We start from the raw sequence: 17776 nt of genomic DNA, 5'->3' as shown, positions 1-17776 counted from the left end.
TTATTATGCACCAACATGCTCATTAAGCTTTCACAATCAATCTCACCACGAACAATGCAAAGAATAAAGTGTGAGTGTCAGTATCTCAGTCCTTGTGTGCTCCAGGCTTTCATGCCGAGTTTGCAGTGTCACTCGCCCTTAGCATCCACATGGGCACTCTTGCTGTAAAGGCTACATTTAGTGAAGGTCAGGAAACCTAATTGAAGTCAGTTTACGCAACATTGCTTTCTTCCTAAACATAGTTGCCATATGTCTTTATAATGTTGCACACACACACACACACACACACACACACTTTGAATGCCGTTTTTTCCCCCTTGGTTATTTTAAGGCAGTTTCAATTTCGGGATGACCTTCAGGATTTCTGTTTGGAAATTTTGATTAAAGTTAAATCAATAGACCATCTGTTTATGGTCAGGCTCATAAAGCTGCTTGACGTGCACTGCCAGAGTCAAATCTGTCAATACAACTGGTAGTGTGTGTGAACTATAATTCAGCTCCAAAGACAGTAATCACTGTGCACTTGTTTGTGATTTTTCTGTCACAAGGAATTGTAGCTAATGTCCACAGCCCAGAGTGGGGTCAACCTTTACTAAAGAAATTCAGTGTTGTTTTTTTCTGTAGTGTTCTTAGAGATGTACACCGATGTAAGAGCAAAAATATCACCGGGGTAGACTGCGGCTCGATGGCAGGTGTCAAATCAGCATGACCTAAACCTCCTTGTCACCTTCTGGCTGCAGTCTCTTCCTGTCCTGGGGCATTTGTTGTGGATTTGGATTAAATTGAGCTGCTTTATGTGGCAGTACAAAACACGTCAGGCCAACAGGAGTCGGGCAGAAAGTGGACACCAGGCAGGTGGTGTCTCCAGCTTGTACTTTGTCCTAATCTGACCCTCCCTGTGTTGATTTTTGTGTGTTCAAGCAGAACTACTGCTCTGCTGCAAGGCTTGACACATGCAATCGTTTCTCCCTCGTTTTGGTCTCAAACAGACATTAAACTACTTAGGTAAGCAGATTTTAGAAACCTTTGGATATTAAAATATGTTGTGACCTCATGAAATCCAATTCTGCAAGTTTGTGCGTTCTAATTGGATGTCATGAGCAACTGAGTTGAGCTTCAAAGACAGTTTATTTTGCTCTTTGAGATACTAGTATTCACCATGCGCAATTAATTGAATGGCTGGATTTTTCAAAGTCAAATATTTTATCTACTTGGAGAGTTAGAAAAAAGTTTGGAGATACTCTTTGAACTGGGATGTTTGTCAAAAAAAAAAGCAGCAAATTCCCTGAAAATAATTTTTTGTAAGGTTTGAGTGATTAGTCTTTCAAAGAGTAAGCACAGATGCAGTTTGTGTTAGGTACCTTAGTTGTGTTAGATGCTTTTGATACCATTTGTATGCCTGTAAATTCTGAAAAGCTTATGTGTGCTTAGTTTAAAGCCCCAAAGCTGAGTAAATGGCTAGACTGACTCAGAGTATAAGGACCTCTAAAGGTCTCTGTGAATTATGTTTACAAAATCAGAAATCTCAAAAGAGTAAGTTTTGCTTTTGGAAAAATCCAGGCAGTCTGCCAAAGGACCTATGGAGATTGCATTTAGCCAACAAATAGTCCGTAAAATTTTAACCTTGTACTAATGCTGTGTGTGTGTGTTCACTAGTTAAACTTCATTTCCAACTTCCACTCACCATCTTCATAACTCCATGTGCTCAGCTGTTTCCCAATATACACTGTCCTCTGGTGCTGTTTTGACCTAATTTGGGCAAAAGATCAATGACCTTGGTGTGGCATCCATTGCTGCCTCTCCACAATTCACAGGAATCAGAACAAACGTGCACACAATGATCCCCTAACGATCAATGTCTTATTTGTCATTTTACAGGCACTTTTCCAGTTTTATAGGAACTGCCACCCCGATTAGGGTAGCAGCCTTTACATTCTTGTTGTGCCGTGCAGCATCTCCACGAGGGCTGGGCATTTAAAAGCAAAGATACTGTTTGGCAATCACTATTTTACTACTCTTTAGCAGTTATCGTCACACAGTGGTGCTTGTCACATGAATTCTAAATATTGTTTAATTCCAACCCAAGTTAAAGTAGTAAAGAAATCACTCTCCTTTCATGTCAAATGGCATTCTGTTATAAAGCTTCTCACTTTTTTGGTAGTTAATTAAAGGATACGTGTAAACTGTGAATCTATTAATCTTATGGGTTTGTCTGGTGTCACATTTAAAATGGATGGGCCTTATCAAGCTGTGAGACTAGTTTTGTTTTGTTTGTTTTTGCACATGCAGATTGTGGCTAAGATAAACCTTGCTGTTAGGATCTATGCATTTGTAGAAACAGCTAGCATTAGCAAGTAAACAAGTGATTTATCACTTTTCACATATAACCTTTCTCTTACCTACCCATCTTGTACAATGAGATGTGGAGTTACATTGCAGTTTTAAAAAGATTCATCACATACAAAAAGAAAACCTTGATGATGAAGAGTGGCTATGAACTCCTGTCATTTTTAGTTTAAAAAAAAAAACAGGCAAGTTAAACAACATTTTTAGATTTAGCCTCTCCAAGAAATAGCTTATTTTGTCACTAACTTTAACCAACTGCTTTACTAATGCACCATCATTTTCCTTTATATTTTTAAGATCACCACATCCCACCCATTCTACCTATTTCACAAAATAGTTTGATGGTTTTCTTTTTTAAGAAAATCATAGATAGGTAGGTAGATACTTGATCCCACAGAGGAAATTATTTTGTTATAGCAGCAGGATAAAGATTAAAAACAGTACAATTTCCAGTAATTAAACAAACTAGTAAAAGTGCCACAGGTGCATAGTGATGGCCTTGTGCTGTAAAATTTTACATATATAAAAAAAAAAAAAGAAAATAAAAATGAGGTTAAGTTAAAGATGAAAATAAAAATAAGACAAACTGAAATGGAGAGAGACTGAGACAGAGTAGTGCAAATGTATTAACAAATAAAGTGTATGCTATAAATCTAAGAAACAGCTGTACGAGGGTATAATACACACACATTTCTGTGTGGGAAATCTTATACCTGTCAGGTGTGTTCATCTGTCAGAGAAGGAAGAGTAACTGTACACTTTCAAAGAGAACGATAGGAATGACTTTCTGAAGCATTTTTTATGGCAGCAGGGTTGAATAAGTCTGAGGAAGAATGAACTCTGCTGCCTCACTAGTTTAAAATGGAGTGGGTGACATGGGTCATCCATGATGGAGAGCAGTTTGTTCAGTGACCCCATGTCCCTCACGGACTCAAACGCCTTCAGACTCTGGCCAATGATGCTTCAAGCCCCGTGAATCGGTTGGTTGATCTTGACCCCACCAACAAACCGATAAGAGCAAAGAGCAGATGAAAGTCATACTTTCACTATTCCTAAATACTCTTATACACCATAATATACCACCATCCAAGCATATATAAGTGCTTCTGCTGGTCGTGAATCATCACGATTGCCAAGATATCTGCTAATAATCAGGAATATTAGTCCTAATTATTATGGGGTTCTTGCCCCAACCCGTCGTGGCAGATAGCTCCCCGTCCCTGAGCCTGGTCCTGTTGGAGGTTTCTTCCTGTTAAAAGGGAATTTTTCCTTCCCACTGTCACCAAAGTGCTTGCTCGTAGGGGGTCATATGATTGTTGGGTTTTTCTCTCAATGTATTATTGTAGGGTCTACCTTACAATATAAATTAAATAATGCTGAAAAGTCAACATTGAACTCTTTCAAGCTCTTTTTTTTTTATATTTTTTAATTTCTGCACAGCTTTGCACAACATGTCAAGCTTGCTAACCAACCCCCCTCAATCAGTCCGACTCGGCCCCCTACCATACCCCCTGTATACATATGACTGTACACCAACCCACACAACCAAGTGTGCCGATGACACCACAGTGGTTGGGCTCATCTCTGGAGATAACGCAGCATACAGAGCAGAGGTAGAGATTGTGTCCCGCTGGTGCTGAGAAAACAACCTGAAGCTGAATGTACTTAAAAGAAAAGAACTACATGTACTCATTATAATCAGAGAACAGGTGGAATCTGTCTCCACCCTCAGGTTTCTGGGCACCCATATCTTTGCTGATCTTACCTGGACCCACAACACAAATGTTAAGAAGGCCCATCAGTAGTTGTACTTCCTCTGTGTCCTTGGGAACAATAACCTGGACCAGAAGCTGCTGCTGGACTTCTACCAATTCTCAGTGGGGAGCGTGCTCTCCTACTGCCTGGGTGTTTGGTACACAGAGGGTAATTAGCAATACCCCCATAAAATCATTGGGTGCCCTCTGCTACCCCTGGAGGCCATCGCCAGATCCTCCTGTCTCAGGAAAACCAGGGCCATCACAGGTGACCCCTTGCACCCTGCCCACCACCTGTTTGACCTGCTGCCCTCTGGTTGATGACTCAGGTTAATCAGGTCCCAGACCTCCAGGCTCACAAATAGCTTTCCCCCCCTATTTTACACACTGCTGATGATGATCTCCAAAGGTGCACTGGTATTCCATTATAGATGGCACTGCGGTCTATTCAGGCTTCTGTCTGTAGAGAAATTGTTCTCTCCATCTTAAGATAAATCCCTTCCTCCATGACTGAAAACAAAATTGTTGGCATTGTAAGAAAGCCTTGATTCTCAGTTACAAAGATAAAAACTACCAGTTTAAATCCTGCTCCATCTGTTTCAGTAGGAAGAATTTACACTGGAAAAATGAAATCCTATCAAGGCAGTTGTCTCTCATTTAAACATAAAAAGCTCCCTTTTTGTAAATGAAAAAGAAACTTGCTACACTCGCGAAGGGGGGAAAAAAATAACACCACATAGACAATGATGGATGTTGAAAATAAAGACAGATTACATTACCAGAATCCGGACTAAGCAACAGCATTTCAAACAATGAATTTTGCTAATTCTTTTAAGAAAATAAGACTTTAACGGATTAATTAAAGATTAGAACATTTAGTAAAAAGATGTTTTGATGTGGTTTAAATAAACCCACGGGTTCAAGATTCATCACTGACATTCTTTTAGCGCTCTTAAAATGCTTTAGGGACGATTGTCCTGTTAAAATACTAAATACAGTCTTCATTCAGAACAATTTGTTTTGGATTTTGGGAGCAATCATACCCCGCTGAGTTGTAAACTGTAGCATGGCAGGTCTGGAGTTATGAGATAGCATTTTGTTTCCTCTCACTTAGGAGGGTTGGTTGATGGATGTTTCCCTTTCAGACAGGGCAACCAGTTTCTAACTGCACCTGACAACCACTTGAGTCACACAGACACACACATGCACAAACATTCAGCACACGCACAGAGTTTTGGAATTCTTCTGTTTCCTCTTCTGACAAGCTTCATCTCCTTTAACTGATGGCTTCGTATTACTAAGAGGCTGCTCTGTTTCCTACGTCAGTACAACTAGGTCAGATGTTCACTATTGGCATCTGGGTATTCTACAGACTGAGGGATGTCTGGCTGACTGACAGCTGTGACAGCTAGCTGAAACTGTGGGAGGATCACATGCAACGTTAATTTGGTGCAGCTGAAAGCGAGCAGTCACACAGATTATTGCATGAAACCAAGTCTCAAATTATACCCTAACAGGAAACAACAAGGGTTGATGCTTCAGTGGCATTCAGTAATATTTTGCTCACATACTGTATTTGATCAAGAGTTAATGATTTTATATGACTGTGATAAAATCAAATACAGACTTCATACTGTTTCTGTCATTTATACATTATTCTAACATAATATAGATACCTAAAAATCTCAGCAATTGTATTAAATGGTAAATGGCCTGTATTTATATAGCGCTTTACTAGTCCCTAAGGACCCCAAAGCGCTTTACATATCCAGTCATCCACCCATTCACACACACATTCACACACTTTGGTGCTGTATCAACTAACCGAACTGAGAATGATACTTAAATTTGTTCAATTCTGCTACTACTGTAAGACCAAAAAAGTTAAAACCAGAAATGACTAAAGTACATCTTGACCCCGGAATTTTGGAAAAATGACTCAGATTCGTATAAAAATGTATTTTTTTAGTTTAATTTAGCTTCGTTATTGTTTCTTTGTTATATCACAACATGATAGAACATCTGGAGCTGGTCTTGCTTGTTGTGCTCTTTATAGATTCAGTATAGATTTTTGTGAATCAAGGTGAAATAACACTGCTGTGATTCTAATGTAATCCTTCTTCTCTATATAGACCTTCTTCTGAATTCTAAATTGTTAGATAATGAAAAACGGTGCAATATTATTATACCATAAGATAAATAGATGCAAAGATGGGTGTACTATGAATAAATAGCTTGTAAATTGTAGACATTTAGATATGAAATTGTTATATCATACACTAAAATCCATGAGAAAAAGGAAATTTTGTCTGAGAACCAGACAGCTTCTAAAAAATTGTTAACTAATCTAAATCGCTGGTGAGAGACTTTATTCGTTTGCCTGTTACACCTTAATGAAAGATTTTGCCTTCATCAACCAAACAATATCCAGTCTTACAAAAAGCATAACGCCCAATGCTGTTTCTAATTTGTATTCATGTACAACTTTTTTCCCACAGGTCAATAAAATGAAAATGAAAAATTTATCACATTGTGGTGATTAATATTCTGCCTCAAATCCATCTGCCATCTCCTTTTAGCACATGTTAATAGCTGTGTTTTACAAGGTAATTAGCAACAGGTTCTACATAAGCATGCAGTAAATCCAAGTTTGGATACAGGCAATCATCAACCGGCTGCCCTCAAACCCAGTCATGAAAGCTCCTCTTCACTGGCAAGCTATCCTGCTATGAATTCAGGACTGACATAAAAGTGATCAGTCCCGATCCTGCAGATGGTAGCTTTGCACCATTAGCTCCTCAGCCAAGCACATCCTCCAAATGTCTGAGCCTGATGTACTCTGGTATGAACAAGATTACCACTGTAGCAACACATCATCAGTTAAGGTAAAACTAACCTGTCTGACAATGGTGCAATGGTGGTGTGTAAACACTGTAAAAGTAAAAGACTGCATGGTTGGCTCCAGTGTCATAGATGAATATGACAGGTAAGGTCATCAGGGAGTAAACAAGTTCATGTTTAAACTTCTCAAAATCAAGTTAATGATTAGATTATTTATTTTACTGTGAACATCTACCCAGTGCAGCTGAAAAATACACTGTGGAAGCAATACACCTTAATGAAACTTCAGGCTGTACAACCAAAACAGTGAGCTGAACAATACTTTGTAATGCTGCATACCTGTATTTGGCTGATAATGTTCATTGTATTCATTGTGTTTTGCACGTACTAATTTGGATGATTAAGAATAATCATTAAAACCTTTTATCCATGTTTATGAAATGAGGGTGTGATGTTTATGCTCTCTAACTTTGTTGTCTACAGTAAAGACTTGTTTCAGTCAACTCAATCAAATGTGCCACTTAAATGTTAGCTCCCTCTGACACTCTATTGTACCGAGAAGAGGTTGTATAACATTAGCATATAAACTGTTCATTTAAGCTGACCCTGATGTGGCTGCTTTTATCAACAAATTTCCACCAACAATCACAGCGCGCTGTGAGAGTGAGATAAAGACATACTTACTAGAGAAAATGGATTTGCCTCTAAGGGACTGTCATTTATATAAAAATGTAAATTTAAATGTAAACTTTCACATGTACGCCTCCATCTTTGCAGTGACTGCCTGTGTGCGCATGGCGTAAATCTAGCAGTCAGGCCTCATTATAAATTCCATATTTATCCCCTCTTAACTTAACCATCTGACAGGAGGCTTCAACTTATGTGCATTATTATGTTTTCCTGCTGCATATTCAGAGTCTGGTGACTCTGATGATAAAATATAAAACTCGACTGAAGCATCAAGCAGATGCCTTCAAAGGTGTTTTTGTCCCCCATGATGAAATCAGGGCGGAACTGAGGATCAGTCGCAGTCTGTCCATCTGTTCAGCACAATATGGCACACGGGCACAAACACACATACACACAGCTGATGTACAAGTTTGGTGGATGATGCAAGTCATTGTGGTGTTCTTGCAATATAAAACCTCTGACTGGTGAAAACTGGGAAGTCAGGTTTTGTTTACTTGCTGGAATTTGCTAACAACACATGGAAACTCTCTTTGCACACCCGTGAGTCTCATACCCTGCTGATTAAATATTGGTTTGCAGTGCAATGCAGGCCTTACGAGTTATGCCATAAAGTAAGGTAACAATTCACAATTACCACTGAGATTAGACTCTAAAAGGGAAAATAGAATAGAATAGAATAGAATTCAACTTTATTGTCATTGCACATGTCACAGGTACAGGGCAACGAAATGCAGTTTGCATCCATCCAGAAGTGCTTTAGCCATGATATAGATATATTACAATATATATTAGCAATAATATAGATATGTAAGTATATTACAGAAATGGGTCTATTATGGTATGTTATAATGTACACGGTATGAAGTATGTTATGAATATTCTATAACTATAAGTATGTACAGGCTGTAGTGAGTACAAGCTATGTACAGGCTATGAACAGGATATAAATATGAAATAAAAAAAAACTATACAGAAATCTGAGATATACAGCTATACAGAAATGTGAACTATGCAGGTTATAAACAGTTGTAGGATTAAAAATTATCGTATGTACAGAATGATTATTTACACAGAGCTATACAGTAGTGCAGTTAAGATAAGTGAGATATGTGGATAATTTCTACAGAGGCTATATAAAGTGCTAGTGGTTGTGAGTGGTGGTTCAGTCCATGTTATTATTGTGTGTTTGAGGGTACAGTTGTCCATTGTGTGTGTGTGTGTGTGTGTGTGTGTGTGTGTGTGTGTGTGTGTGTGTGTGTGTGTTCAGTCCATGAGTTTAATGTGGGTCAGATGTCAGGAGGCAGAGTTCAGGAGTCTGACAGCTGTGGGGAAGAAGCTGTTCCGGTACCTGTTGGTCTTAGTCCGGAGGGTTCTGTAGCGCCTCCCAGAGGGCAGGAGGGTGAAGAGTCCATGTGATGGGTGACTGGGGTCTTTGATGATTTTCCCAGCCCTTTTCAGACACCGCTTCCTGTAGATGTCCTTTATGGCAGGAAGTGGTGCTCCGGCGATGCGCTGGGCAGTTTTCACGACCCTCTGCAATGCCTTCCGGTCCGAGGCAGAGCAGTTCCCGTACCAGACTGTTATACAGTTGGTCAGGATGCTCTTGATGGTGCAGCGATAGAAGTTCACCAGGATGTCTGAGGACAGGTGGTTCTTCCTCAGAGTCCTCAAGAAGAAGAGGCGCTGGTGAGCCTTCTTGACCAGCTTGGAGCAGTTGAGATCCTCGGAGATGTGGACTCCCAGGAACTTGAAGCTGCTCACACGCTCCACAGCCGTCCCCTTAATGTGGATGGGTGGATGTGGGTCAGCATTCCTCCTGTAGTCCACGATGAGCTCCTTGGTCTTCTCGGTGTTAAGCAGCAGGTTGTTTGTGTCACACCACTCAGCCAGACGATCCACCTCCCTGTAGGCGGCCTCATCAGTGACAACGATGAAGCCAAACACCGTGGTGTCATCTGCAAACTTAATGATGGTGTTGGAACCATCAGCAGGTCTGCAGTCGTGGGTGAAGAGGGAGTAGAGGAAAGGGCTCATCACACAGCCTTGTGGTACACCGGTGTTCATTGTGATGGTAGATGAGCAGCGGTTATCCAGCCGGACATGTTGGGGGTGGTTGGTCAGGAAGTCCAGTAACCATTTGCACATGAGGGAACTGATGCCCAGGTCTGTCAGTTTCCTGATGAGTTGTGAGGGGTGGATTGTATTGAATGCTGAACTGAAGTCTATAAACAGCATTCTGCCGTATGTGTTGTTGTTGTCCAGGTGCGAGAGGACAGAGTGCAGTGCGATGGAGACTGTGCTCCTGTTCTGGCGGTATGCGAATTGGTGGGGGCCCAGGGTGGGGGGGAGACAGGATTTGAAGTGTGCTAGGACTAGCTGCTCTAAGCACTTAGTGATGATGGGGGTGAGTGCTACTGGGAGGTAGTCATTGAGGCTAGATGGGTTGGAGTTTTTGGGTATCGGGACGATGGAGGTGGATTTGAAGCAGGCCGGTACCACAGCGTGGGCCAAGGACAGATTGAATATGTCTGTGAGCACTCCTGTAAGCTCCCCAGAACACGCTCTGAGAACATGCCCGGGGATGCCATCAGGACCTGCAGCCTTGTGGACATTGATCCTGCTCAGCACCGCTCCTACATCGGTGGGGGAGAGAGTCAGAGGTTGGTGGTCTGGCGTTATGTCTGTTTTGATTGTGGTTGTGGGGTTCCCTCGCTCAAAACGAGCATAAAAGTTGTTGAGCTCGTTGAGGAAGGAGACATCAGAGGATGTGGGGGAGGGTTTGGTGGTCCTGTAGTCTGTAATGGTCTGGAGTCCTTGCCACATGCGTCGGGGGTTGGAGTGTTCTTCTACCTTCTTTTTATAAAAGAAGCTGCATAGAGACAATTCTAGGTACACTGCAGAGAACCTTGGACTGTTATATGTTCTATTTAAGCAAAACCAGGACAAAGTCTTGACTTTCTTCTGAGTTTAAAAAAGAATCAGAAATAAGAAATGTATATACTGTAGTTCATACGTTTGCTGAAAATAACACATATTTTTGCCTCTGAAAACCACAGTGAATATTAAATCAAGCAGTCAAAATGTGATTCAAGTGCAAATCTTTTATTATTGCATTATTATAGTTAACTTGAATTAACTAGGCTTTGGGTCATTATATATTTGCTCTCTGATCCACTTTCCAGTTTGTTTTGCAGCATTTGTTTAAATGTGAGCAAAATGTACCCCTGTACACTTTAGAATTCATCCTGCTACTTCTATCAGTAGTCACACCATACATAAACACTAAAATGACCTACCTCCACTGGCAGGCATTACAGATGATGCAGTGTGCTTTGGAACTCTTTTGGGTTTGCACCTTTTAGGCATTTGACAGTGATATGTCTACCTTGTCAAGTGTGTTCGTGACATGGTTAAATGTTGTCAAGAGTGTTTTTTTTTAACCAAGGAAACAATTCTGCGCTCATTCACTTTAGTGGTATTTCTGGGCTTTTGATGTTGCTGACCTGGCCTGTGCATTTGCTTTTTTATTTCTGAATGTATCAGAATGTTGTTTTAGCCACTCCTGATCGGTGTTGGTCAAGTTACTTGAAAAAAAAGGTAATCAGTAACTAATTACTGATTACTTTCCAAAAAAAGTAATCCCGTTACTGTACTGATTACTTATTTTCAAAAGTAATTAGTTACTTAGTTACTTTCTAAAACATGATTTACACCCTAAACAGGAAATAAAGCAATCGATCGTTCAGCCCAATTTTACTTTTTCTGCATAATCCATCATATAAAATGTAATCAAATGAAAAAGTCTCTTTTTAAAACTTGTTTTATTAGTTTTAATCTTTTAACTTTATGCGTCAAGCAAACATTAAATTATATGCAACATTCTCTGACTGGCAGAAATTTGTTTAACATTTAAACCTATTTTCTGCATATTCCAGCATATAGAATAAAATAATTTTTTGTGTTTACACTCACTTTTTCAAATAGATGCAGGTGCACGTGTGTCGCAGCCGTCGGTGGAAGGATCCAGCAGTTTCTCTGTGAATTTCACATTCCAGTGGCAGCGTACTCGGTGCTTGCTCAGAAGTTTAGGGGTTTTTTCGCTGTAAAAAGAGGGTTTTTTCCCCACGCAGTGAACAGCGGACGCTAATGTTTTTGTCACTTTTTACAGAATCAAATTCAAAGTAAGGTCAGTGCGTCCACGCTTTAAAGGCTGCACTGTCATATGCTCTGCCGCACTCGATTTGATTTTTTTTTTATTATCCATTTTTGGTCTGCACACAAGCTGTTGCCACAAACTTCGCACTCGCTTATGTCATGCCGGTTTTAGTAACGCAGTGTGCTTACGAGAAAGTAACAGTCATCTAATTACCTTAATTGCAATAGTAATCCCTGACTTTACTCATTACTTGAAAAAGTAATCGGATTACAGTAATGCATTACCGCCCATCTCTGCTCCTGATGTTCTTGTTGTCTCACTGATTGCTTTATTTTGAGGGTTTTTTTAAAGTCTAATAGTCCCCTCCTTCACTTCCGTCAGTATCTCTTTGGACCTCATATTTAGAATTGTAGTGTAATACCAAAAGCAAGTTCAGCACTTTAAAAAAAAAAAGATTTTTATCTGGTTAATTTGTAATGGAATAATGAGACCATGAAACTGAAGTCAACTGCTACACACAATACCTTCCTATGCAGATTATTTACCATGTAGCGCTGTCATGCCATCTCTGCTTAGAGGCTTAAATATCGATTGTGTTGCTTTGTAAACCAGAAATGAACACACCGTGATGAGGTACAGCAGGGGTTCCACTGGAAACTAAAATTACCTGCATATATCATTTATTATTTTCTAACTTGTAAAATTTGTGGATTTACTACTTTTTAAGGTTTTATTTCAGAACATTACAGTTGCCTCTTTTGTGCTTTTTCTTTTCTTATTCTGCTCTGTCTATTTTCTCCTTCTTATCTGGCTCAAGATCAGAATGGCAGCACTAAAAGCAGATACAGCCAGACTTCCCTCTCTCAGTCTGATAGGTTTGTAGCTTGAACCCATCCGCTGGAACGTTGAAGACAATATAATTACACTGCTAAGCAAGACACAAATAGGCAAAGTTCTTCATGTTACTCGTGCACGGGAGAGACCGGACAGAGCGCCGTCCCTTCGCTTGACCCCAGTTGCTCTCGTCCGTTCTCCCGTACCACTGTTCTTTTATTGAGGTTACATGAATATGCATAAGTTCATTAACATATGACGTCTACATACAAACAAAGAGTACCTTGCCTGTGTGTGTGTGTGTGTGTGTGTGTGTGTGTGTGTGGACTGCTGATCAAAGGGTCAAACATCCTTGGTCAGGAAGAGGGTAGACTAGACCCCCCCCCCCCCCCGGTGAGGAAGTCCAGCAGTTCATCTAAACAGAAAAGCACTTAGACTAGAACAGACGTAGCTACGTTAATCCTACCATAAAACAATAAGACACGGTATGACCTCTCATGCTCCCAAAGTGCTGTCTAATACACACAAAGTTTGCAGACTATCAAGGATCAAAACCTCTACCAATCTACAACTAATTACAAAACTCTAAGCATATATAAGTAAATATTTCTAAGCATAAATAACAATCAACAATACAAATCTAACACAGTCCACCTCCTCCAATTCTTCTGTGGTGAGACCGAGAGACATAATCTCTCTAGTGTGTCCTGATTCCGCCCCAGTGCCTCCTCCCAGTGGGACGTGCCCGAAACATCTCACCTCCAGGTGTCCAAGAGGCATCCTAATCAGATGCCTGAACCACCTCAGTTGGCTCCCTTTGATGTGGAGGAGTAGCGGCTCAACTCTGAGCACCTCCCAAATGACCGAGCTCTATCTCTAACAGAGAGCCTTTCAGAGGAAACTCATTTCCACTGCTTATATCCATGATCTTGGTCACTACCCACAGCTTCTGGCTGTAGCTGAGGGTAGGAGCATACTAATTAAAGCCCTACTTGCTGTGAAAATGTTAGACTCTAATGCATAAGATTGAAAACTGTGGTTTCAAGAGAATCATATGTGGATCACGAAATATTCTCTATGCTGTTGTAAATAATTTAGATACTCTCTCGATGTTTGGCTGTCATTGAAGTGTGGATGTCGCACGTTGGAGTTTTTGCTCTGACATATAATCCTTGTGATCACATGTAGTTATAGACCTCATGTCCTTCTCCACGCAAGAGCTCTATAACTGCCCTTTTTTTCAGCAATGTGCAGTGTGATGCCCATATGTTTTTTGGAGAGGTTGTTTTTGGTGTCCTTTTTCACCAACCTGTCTGGACTTCCCTGTTAATAACTTGCTAGTAACTTATGTTCATTTTGAATCTAGGGCATGAGCGTAAAAATACGGATATTTGTTTTTAACACCATAGCTCACAGTGTAACACTTTAGTAAGTAGTAAGTACAGACTTGCTCCTCACATTTCTGTCTGTTATGAGCTGTTCGTTTATCAGTTTAACTAACAGAGGGCACATGGTTAATTGCAGGAGGAGGACCCCTGTACCACCTCCTACAGTTCACCTTAGTCTTACTAGCCTCCACAATGGTGGACTGGTTTTCTTGTATTTATGTTTTGTGGAATCAGTGGACTGTTTAAAAATGTATTGGGAGTAAGAGGTGTTGTCATTTCCATGATCTTTCTTGCTGTTTTGCCCAGATTAAAAATGTTAGCTTCAGGTTTGACAGGTTTCCTGGGTTTACAAAACACCAACAGACCTTCTGTAATGTATGCTTTGAAAATTGTGTATCTAACAAAAAGACATGAGCTGGTGGTGGCAGAGTTGGCAATGCTAAGATTTTTACTGGGAGTGACCAAAATAGATCGGATTTGAAATGAGTATATGAGAGGGACAGCTCAGTTTTAGGTTTAGTTTGGAAACAAAGTTAGAAAGGAAAGGCTGAAGTGAAGGTGGAGAAGATAGTAGATATACTGGACAAAGCACGTTGAATATGCAGGTGCCAGGCAGGAGGAAAAGAAGAAGATGAAAGAGAAGGTTCAGGGATGTAGCGAAGGAGAACATGGTTGTGGCTGAAGAGGATGCTGGGGGTAGGGTGAGATGGCACGAGGTTATCCACTGTGGCAAAGCCTAAAGGGACTAACCAAAAGATAAAGAAGCAGAAGATATGACAGATTTTTAAAGCAGCTGCCAGCAACGTAAGATGGACTCTGTAGTTGTGCTATAAAAAGTTGATATAATATACCTGGAGACACCAAAACTGAGTCTCTGGAGGAAGTGGACATGGATCACACAAACACTTTCCACGGACCGTGTGTTTCTGTTACGTATTCACATAATTACTCATCGTCTTATATTAAAAGTGACCACATTTCTATCAATCTATGATGTTTTTGTGGATATTTCACAAAAGATATTTTAGGATACTGATGTTTTGCCATTTAGCTCATTGTACTCCTTTACAGAAGTAAGACCTCCCAGAGATTAGAAATAAACCGAATATAGTTTGTAAGGGTGTTTTATTATTTTTATTATCATTATTATCATTATTATTTATCAAACTACTGCATTACAAGTAAACCTGTTTTTGATTTCGGTATCATGATGGAAATGAAATGTTTATGTGAGGCTAGAGTCTCCCAAAACAAAGCTAAATGTTCCTCAATTCAACTGAGCTTAAATCAGACGTTTAAACACACTGTGTAAGAGGCCACGTTTCAGACATATTACAAAGCAGTGAGGTAGTTCCATTTCAACACTGATCTCTGAAATTTGAACATGCCAATCATAAATACAAGTGAAGTAAAATGAGCTGCAGTGAAAGCTGGAATCAAGAACCTGTTTGGCTGTTTGGCTTTTAGTTTCTTTTACCTGTGAGAAGTAGGTAATTCTATTTTATGAATCTTTAAACTTAGTTAAAAGCATTTGTTGTTATTTTGGGTTTAACTAGAAAGATATAGTGGCACGTACAGTAATGGTCCCCACTTGATGCGCAGGATATTTGAACCAGCAACAAAGGAAAGTGTGAGAAGAAACCCCTGTTGCTGGTTATCTTTTTGACATTTAAAGGTCCTATATTTAACAGCTGTCTGAGGTGAAAAACATCCCTACTTGTCTTTTGTCTTCATGGCTTTTCCTATCCTCTCTGCAGTCACTGTTTACAGCCTCCTTATACACCTTTTAGCACAGCTAGGCACCCTGAACATAATGAATTTTGTGTGTGTGTGTGTGTGTGTGTGTGTGTGTGTGTGTGTGTGTGTGTGTGTGTCTGCTGAAGACAGCCGAAGCAGAGATGTGATGACCTTAAAAAAATACTTGCAGCCAAAAATGTTACCTCATAGAAAATGACAGCCACAACATGAGCATAGACAGGCTTAGCAGTGGGATTAAACATCACTTACGAAAGACTGTCCTGCAGCTAAAATATCACTGCTTTGATCCCCATAGAAACCAATATGTCCATCAAGTGCCGTGTCTCGGTGAAGGGTCCTCGTGCTGAAGTCTGAATCTCTCGAACTATTGTTGTCTGAAATTCACCAAAACAAAACTTCAGGGTGAGAGCACTCTGGCTAGAAACAAAGAAGCTCAACACATATTGCTTTTTCCACATTATTTTTTTCTATCCTCCCACCATGCGCATGGATGTGAAATGAGTCATATAATGGGACAGAAGACGATATGATGAGCATCAACTGAGAATTGCAGGAGGCATCTGCTGTAAATATGCACGTCTGGTCTGATGATCAGAAGCCACACTAGTCCTAATCAAAGGCCTGAGGCAGCTTAGATGATGCTTTGGTTTATTATTATGCTTGTTTTTTTCCCCCCTCCATCTCCAATAAGCTCTTTATTCTTTGAAAGGTGAACACTTGCAGCCACCAGGAAAATCTTGTTAAGATTCAGTTTGATATCAGAATGTGTCAAAAAAAACATTATGTATTCCTTCAGTTTTTGTTGTCAGAAGTACAAAGAAAATCATTTTTATCTATTTCAGACTTATGTTCCTGTTTGTATTTCACCTCTTCTTTTTTTCTAAATTGTATTTAAAATGCATTTCTTCCTCCTCTACACAGCAATTCAAACATTGTTAATGCTCCTATAACCAAAGTCTCATAAAATGATGGTTTGTTTTGATTTGAATATCATTCATATTGATGCCTGTCTTGTCTGATAGTTGAATAACCCATTCACCGCCTTCACAATTTTTTCTTCCCGTTTTCTTCCTTCTGGCCTCCTTAACTATTTCTCTGTTATCTTACTTCTATAACTTCTATTATCTTCTGTGATATAGTTCTAATTTTCATTTAATCCACTGACAGATAAGACACTGTCACTCAGGGCAGCGTGGCATTGTGTAGTGGTCAGTTCTTCAAACAGTGCCACCAGAAATGGATGGGAAGAAATTAGCTTTCAACCCTCCATGTGTTTTATCTGTGTCATAAAAAACAAACCCAACTATCATTGCTGGTGCTAAAATGTCTTGTGTGAAGTTCTTACACTGTTAGCATTGTGTACTACTCTGTATTTTAATTTTGGGACTCCACTAGAGTAGCTTTGCATGTTCAAAATAATCCTTAAGTTTCTAGCAGAAGTTTCTTGCATGACATCATGTGCACATTGCTTGTGAGTTGTCTGACATATATTGGATGCGATTCAACCACAGGTCACGAGAGAATTATGTGTGTATTCCCCTGTCAGTTGGTGAGTCGTTGCCGGAGGTTGCTGGTTGTCACTTGGTGAAATCAGATGCAAAAAGGGTGCTGCGCCAAAAATAGCCATGTGATTCCTTTGGTGGCTAGCAGATTACCATGGTCACCTTTAGTTTTCTTTGGATGACATTAGCTTGTCCTCACACATTTGCTAAGTACTAGTTGAGGTGTAGTTAACGCACAACTGGTTGAAAAGAAGCAGGCAAGAGTTTGTGGATAACGTAGCTTGTTTTGTGCAAACTGCAGGCAACCGCGGCAATCTTCTAGCAACTAAAGCAGTTGCAAGCAGGTTTTCACCAACCAGATTCTCTACAGACCTTTTTTGGGGGGGGCAACCGCTCACCAACCGGTTGGGGAATACAGGTTACTCTCTGTGGTTAGTGGCTGGTGATTGTCAGGCTGTCACTGACTGAACTTTAGACCTAGGTGACTAGGCCCTTATTCACTTACTC

At 40.1% G+C, this 17776-nt stretch overlaps 1 protein-coding gene across 4 annotated transcripts in view; it reads left to right on the top strand.

Moving 5' to 3' along the window:
* Nucleotides 1-17776, top strand: part of LOC146701676 (A-type potassium channel modulatory protein DPP6-like) — a 262406-nt gene that overhangs the window by 185176 nt on the left and 59454 nt on the right. The gene's annotated exons all lie outside the window — the stretch shown is intronic.

The sequence above is a fragment of the Copadichromis virginalis genome, linkage group LG9 (genome assembly GCF_057382275.1).
Source record: "Copadichromis virginalis isolate Kocher_CV1m ecotype Utaka linkage group LG9, C_Virginalis_male_GT1.1, whole genome shotgun sequence".
NCBI classification, from domain to species: Eukaryota; Metazoa; Chordata; class Actinopteri; order Cichliformes; family Cichlidae; genus Copadichromis; species Copadichromis virginalis.
The sequence above is the reverse complement of the archived record's forward strand: the minus strand, read 5'-3'. Positions and strand labels throughout refer to the sequence as shown.